Genomic DNA, 7,253 nt, shown 5'->3' on the forward strand with positions numbered 1-7,253 from the left:
TACAAAACCAGTGAAACTCTTGCCTTTCATCATCTGATTTGTCTATTAAGCCACAGCACAATTTTTCAGCATACAAACTGTTTTTCTTTCTCCACTAAAAAAAATTAAAATGAAATCTAAGTAAGCAGCAACAAAAAAAACCCAAAACCCACCATTGAGATCAAACGATGTCCATAAAAGAGATGCCTTGATTGAAATTAGTTAATTAATTTTATTTTTAAATTGTTGTTGTTTTCATGCTCAGGACAGACATTTCAAGTATCACTTTGGCTGCTGAAGTGTTTCCTGTATTTTTACCCCCCTTTCTCCACCTGTCTCAAGGAAAGATTTTTGAAGAACTGGAAGCCACCAAAACCCTTCAAGAATATATTTGCTGAATTCAGAGTTGGAACTGAACCAGCTACACTGTAAAGTATCATCATCCTAATTATGTTTTGCTTATACTACATGAGTTTGTAGATTATTTTTTAAAAGATCTTACTCTCCAGCTGTGTTTTACTCTTCCAACCTGATATTAAATCTTTTCTAGTCCTAATCTGCTTTTAACATTCAAATTTCTACATAATTTTCTACAATTTAAAAATTTGAAATTTATTATTGCTGGCACTGAAATGTAAAAGTTAATTGCTTATCTGGGAGGAAGAAAACAAAACAGAAGCATAAGATTAAAATTAAATGGTATGACAGATTTCCTTTGTGAAAGTTAATTCATATTCATTGTTGCTTGCATTTACATAAATAAAGGTTGCTCATTGTAATAACACAGGTACAGTTAATGTTTCCAAAGTATGATGCTTTTTAAGTGGCTTTTTTTCCCCTCTTTTCTCTTTTTGTTTAGGCTGAAGTGATATCACTATTTTAAACATGAAAGAAGGTACCCAAGAATGGAGATTTAAGATTCCTTTTCTCAATTTATACAAGTTATGTACATTTATATTCAGAACACCCTGATCTCTTCAGCCCTGTTGGAAAAGCCTGAATTGCATCAGTGTGGTGAGCCCTTGGGCTGGCCTGCATTGCTCTCTGCTCATATCCAGGGTAAGTGTTTGCGGAAGGTAAATTAAAATTAATTCCAAATTTGGGGACTCAATTATGATATCTTAGTTTAAGTTAAGTTATCCCTGGAGCTTCAGGGAAACAGAAGCTTCTGCTCTGCCTCCTGAAACTTGGGTCTCTTTGATGCTCCGTGTTTCAGTGGAGTGGATTCTTCTCTGAGATTTTCCTAGGTTTAGCAGAAAACATTATGCTGCTTGTGAAAATCCTGCTGGATTTTATGTATTCCTGTAATTTAACCCAATCATCCTGCCTCTGCTCAACACATAACGAATTTGTGCTGCCACAGAGAATTTTCTGTGTGCAGGAAATACATGAGCCACCTCTTTGGGGTGCAGAGGGCAATCAACTTCTCTTGAAGGAGTGGTAAGCTGCTCTGGAGAGGGTTTTTCCTTTTGAATTTTAGATGCCTGCAGCATCCAGGGATTACCAGAAATGAAGTTTGGTCTGAACAGAACAGAAGATTCCTGTAACTTGAAGGACAAATATTACATATGCATAAATATCACACAGTATTTAAATATGGAAATATATCTGTGCCATGGTGCTGGTTTGGGCTCAGATAGTTAATTGTATTTGCAGTAGCTCCTGTGAAGCCAGGTTTTGGTGTTGTGCTGGCAACAGTGTTGATAATGCAGAGATTTCCTTACTGATGAGCAGTTCTTGCACAGCATCCAGGCCCTTTCTGCTTCTCACACCAGCAAGTGGGCTGGGGGGACACAAGAGGCTGGGAAGGGGCCCATCCAGGACAGGTGACCTCAGCTGACCCCAGGGATATTCTGTAATGTATAAAACTGGGAAAAGAAGGAAGGAGGGGGTTGGATGAGATGATCTTTCGAGGTCCCTTCCAACCCCTCACTTTCCATGATTTCTATGATCCTATGAAGTGAGGGACATTTGAAATGATGAAGTACCCATCACTTGTGATGGAGCCCTGCTTCCCTGGAGGTGGCTCAACACCTTCCTGCCCATGGGGAGTAGCAAATTAAGTCCTTGTTTTGCTTTGGTTGTGTGCCCAGCTTTTGTTTTACTTATTAAAGTCTTTATCTGGAATTTTCTCACTTTTACCCTTCTGATTCTCTCCCCGATGGCAGCGGGGGAGAGAGGCAGCCTCTGCGTGCTGCTTAGTTGCCAGCTGGGGTTAAACCACGACAGGCATGGTGCTTTCCCCCCCTTTGTTCTCTATTATTATGTTCTTCTAAGAAATCTGGCTAGGTGGAAATCTCTAGAGGGAGGAAAGGCTGCTCATATGTCTGCGGGAGCCAGGGAACAAGCTCAAGGGAGAGAAAAATTAAGAGACTACAGGCTTGGGCAGGCAAATACTCACAGTAGAGAGCTGGGAGCCTGCATGCAGCTCATGCTGAGACTGAGAGTGCTTGAGGAGCTGGGAAAAGGCAGCCAGGGCAGAAGTAATGAGAAGAATTTCCTGGGGACTGTTCAGGTTTTACCTGCATCTCAGAGAGTCACTGAATTGTCTGCAGCCAAACCTGAAAGCAGAAATCACCTGCAGGGACACAAGGGGCACTGAGAACTTTGTGCGTGTCCTTTCTACCTACGTGGTTTCTCTCTGAATTTTCAAAGTTTCAAAAAAAAAAAAAATTCTTCCTAGTTTATTTTCTAATAGAGCCTTTGTTTCTACTCTGATTAGGATTAGAAGTGGTTTAGTCTTCCTTGCAGACAGGCACCTCAGAATGGATAGGAGGATTTAAATCTGAAAATCATAAACCTGCTGTCTTCTGTGCTGTCTTCTATCTACGTACAGGCTTGAGATTTACTTTGTTAAATTACTATGCTGGAAAAAAATAATGGGGTACATAGGAAAATCGTAGAAACTGCTCTCTAAACCCTTTACTTCTAGTAGTAAAGTCTTTTGGTAATGGAGACTAAACCTCTAACTTTCTCAAAGGCCAGATTTCATTTAAAGTGGACATGCTAAATGACTTCAGGAAAAAAAAATATCAGGAAGCTTGCAGAACAACTAAAGAAAACTAAATTTGACACTGCCTTATCTTCACAAAAGTATGCTATTTTAAGAAAGATAGGCAGATGTCATGCACTCCATTATATTTTTACAACATGGTAATACATACGATTGGAAATATTGCAAGAAAAGGAGAGTGATTTTGCAGATGTGATTTCAGGAACTCCCTTGGATTCACAAGTTAGGATTTTGCTATAATAACTGATAATGCAAAATACATTATACTGTAGCAGCAGTACTGCTAGACCACTTCCACAAAGCTGTTAATAGGATTTTCAAACTCTTTCATGTCTAAAAACAATGGTTGAAGTCCAAGATTTCCTCAGTGGGATTATAAAATATGTGTAAAAATACCCCCTAAACCTTCCTAGCACCATATCCCCAAGTGTCAGACACTTCCTTATACTGTAATCTTCATTAATTCACTTTAAGTGGAATTTAGGATTACTGTATGTCTTAAAGGAAGATGTTTGGAGATGCTTAAAACTTTATGCAAATGATATAACTCCTCAATAAGTAACCTTGGCTGCTCTGCCTGGATATATTTGCACAAACTTCTCTGTCTACATATGAGATTTTCAGATATGTGTGTACTGGATGCAAGCAACTCTAAAAAGACTTCTCTGTTAAAATATGATATTCAGCTGATTTCAGTGTAAAGCCATCAAATCATTCTATTTTGTCTCTTCAGCTGCTAAAGTACTTCAGCTTTTTCTGAGGCATCAAAATATTAAAATGCATTTAGCAGGAGTCCAGCCTGAAAGTACAAGATGCTGAAACTCTCAGTTAACTGGGAGAAGTCTCTCTCAGTCTTTCCTAACAATGTGCAAGCCCTGTTAGAGCAGCTGTAGAATAGTGAATCCTCCTGATGGCAGGCTAGCCCATAGCTTGTTACCAGTATCAATAAAAGGCCACTGAGATGATTAAATTGACTGAAACACGTTTTAAAAGTGCTGTTGGCTGATCTCATCTGAGCAGTTTGTGCCATTTTGTAAATTTCCTTTGTAATAATTGCTTTTATGAATATATTGTTAATCATAAAGGTTTTGAAGTGCTTATACGTGGTGTTTCTTCAGTATGCTCACACTGCCATCTATAGGGTACAGTTCTTTTTTTCCCCCAGCCTGTACAGTAAGTGGGAGCACATGATAATAAATATTAAGGGCTCCAGTACTTCCAGAACAACAACAAAAAAACCCAAACCAAACCAAAATAAGAAATCTGTTCTATAGCTAAGGTGCCAGTGCAATTGGACATCTTCATTGCCCAGCAATGTGTTCAGAAGGTGCTCAAGTATCAAGTATTCAGTTCTCTTAAATTCAAGGGGAATGTTCATCTCATAAAAAGGGAAAATTAATTTCTCATTTTACATATATGAATTAATGATACCAAAATATTTGGTGGCTATTCTGTTTTTTTCTTAGAAAGAAAATTATTCCTTAATGAAGGCTGGATGTTCAGTTGAGACATTTTGAAATAATCTTCACTTCACAAAAAATTTGATAGTCTGTATATATACACATACATATGTGAATAGATATATAAAAAATTATTTGGTTTTCTTTTCCAGGCTTTTTCTGGTTTTTTTTATAGAATGTAAGACATGTTACCTAAAAGATGAATCTCCAAGTCAAAATGTCAGTGCACAGAACTCTGGCTTTGATGCTGTCCTTTTTCTGTGGCTATTAGTGCTGAATGCTTTGCCTTTGGGTAGTCATGGTCCACTATCCCATATACCTTTGGGAAAAAGGGAGATGGAAACCTTAAGTAACTTGCTTGCCTGGATTTAATTCTATAAGTATAGACTTAAAGATGAAGATTGTTGTGTTATCTCAAGAGCGTAAGCAAGCTTTTATGTTTTCTATTCTTGGAACAGCACTTATTAGGCAAATTCAATTTGTTGCAATGTCCTTTAAAATTGCTAAAATTTCAGTAATGTTCACATTTGAACATGAGGGACAACATCTGTAAAATCAGTTTGAGCCATATTCCTATAAAGCCCTGCTGTTTCTTTCAAAACAATGAAATCTGGACATAAATTGATGGCTGATGAGTATTGTAAGGATTATGAATGAAGTGAAGCCTTTTTCTGCATAAGTTTCTGGAAAGAAACAGCTGAACAAATCCTATCTTCTCATCTATGAAATTAGTATTTTTGGATTGTAGTCAGAATTGCTTTCCATTTCTCATCCAATTAATCTCACATAAAAAAAGAAAATATTGAAGACAGAAAGCAAATCCTGCCTGTTTTGGTAACAGCCTAAACACAGTCTACTAAAGCACAGTATCTTGTGACAAAGGAACAATTTTCAGCAGTAGGGCTTATAATACCATATGAATTTCAAATTAATGCACAGTTGTGATCAATGAACTGTTAATACCTGTCTGTCCTTTTGACCTTTCTAACTCTCAGGGGCAACGCTGAGGGACTGCTTGTTCCAAAAATCTCTGCTTTAACCCTGTTCATTTTCTGTTCCTGGTTTTGTTTGAGGATAGCTTATTTCATTAGTTCATCTTCCCTCATCTCTTACATTCCTTTTCTATTTTGGTGTTGTTTAAGGTGATTTAATTATTCAGTTCACCTCCTTATTTGTTTTACTTCTATTCATTCTAAGGTCACTTAAAGGAAGTTTTGCTCACACCACCAAGAGCCTTGTTGGTCTAGAATTTAATGTTTATATTTTAGCAAGTTCAGTTAAAGAATAAAAGACAGAACTATTAGTAAAAACATTTGTTCTTCTGAATTTTACTTTAGGATTTAAACTTCCTTTTGTTATAAAAATTTGCGGCTTATTTTTTTCACATTTTGTAGTTTCATCCTCTTCATGATTGTGAAGCATCAGGAAATGGATGAGAAGTGAATTTTGATGGTAAACTGCAATAGCACATTGTCACACACACAAAGGAAAAATAAACTGGGAGCATGAAAATAAGGTACAATTTACCTATTAATTTATTAATGATCACTTTTATTTGCAATGTTTCCTTTTATAGTTAATAGTATGTAGGATTTTTGGGGTATGGGTTTGTTTTGTTTGTTTTTCTAAAAAACTTGAATAGTCCTTCAATTAAAAAAGTTTGATAAGTACTATTAAGCTTTTCATTCTACATGGACAGTGAACCTATTTCATATTGATGTTGGTATAAGGGAATTTTGGATATTACACTTGTTACAGCATGAAACTTATTTTGTGTTTCTTCTGAAGTGAAGGATAATACCATGTTCTTGCAAAGTATACATTGAGATTTTTTTCTCTGCTTGAAAATAATTGCAGGCATTGCCAAAAGGCTAACATATTGTTATATAACAACATTCTTGCCTTGATTATCCCTTAATAGCATTGTCATGTGTGTGACAATTGTGTCCAAGTATTGAATGTTTCTGCATAATTGCTTATTTCCCTTACATGTCCCATTTTACTTTCCTTAATGTTAACTTCTGTTCTTATTTTTTACTGCTATTTTTACAAAATCCTCCTCACATTAACACTTTCTGGAAGCTTTTATGGAATCAAACTTATTGTTAAATACCCTGAGAGTGGAGCTGTTTCAAATGGATTTTGTATATAAATCTCAAAGAATGTATTCTTGGAAGGAACTTAATGTTTAATTTAAATGTATTGAAAACATAGCAAGAAATGGAAGCAGATTTATTTGTGTAGCAGCTTTCTACTCTGCCCACCTTGGCATTGTTTATTGGCTCAATCCTGCTATTTTAAACAAGTCTAGGTGGATCCAAAATCATAACTATTTATAATTCAGACTGACTTGAAGTGTATTTCTCATTTTACCAGCTGGCAGTTGATTTCTGTAATCCAACTAAGAAATTCTCTCTTGATGCAGTTATAATTGTGCCATACATTTGTTCCAAATAAAAGCTATTAATGAAAAACAGAGCACCCAAGCATATTAAAAATGTTTAAATCACAATATGTCTACAGTAAAGAATACATTTCTGCTAACACTCATTTCTCAGTGCAAGGAAGGATTTTCATTTTTAAAAATACTCTTTATCCCTGAATGCTGAGGTTTCTCTGTTGTGGTTAGCCAGGCTCCAGCTGGTTTGCTCTAAAGGGGATCTCGGGGCTGAACAAACATGCAGACTGTTGAGAATTTGTAGAGCAACTCTGAGAAGAAAAAGGCAGGGCAAGCAAAGTGAGGGTGTAAACTTGCTGGCAATCAGTTGCACTCCCTGATTCTGTACAGCCAGACTCTACGA

At 36.5% G+C, this 7,253-nt stretch overlaps 1 long non-coding RNA gene across 1 annotated transcript; it reads left to right on the forward strand.

Moving 5' to 3' along the window:
* The first annotated feature begins 248 nt into the window (after positions 1-248).
* Positions 249-6,012, forward strand: LOC139802485 (uncharacterized). The gene is made up of 3 exons (XR_011728656.1): positions 249-407; positions 839-1,038; positions 5,847-6,012. It is a non-coding gene; the product is annotated as an uncharacterized lncRNA (long non-coding RNA).
* Positions 6,013-7,253: the final 1,241 nt, after the last annotated feature.

Source organism: Heliangelus exortis, chromosome 14 (genome assembly GCF_036169615.1).
Source record: "Heliangelus exortis chromosome 14, bHelExo1.hap1, whole genome shotgun sequence".
Classification (NCBI taxonomy): Eukaryota; Metazoa; Chordata; class Aves; order Apodiformes; family Trochilidae; genus Heliangelus; species Heliangelus exortis.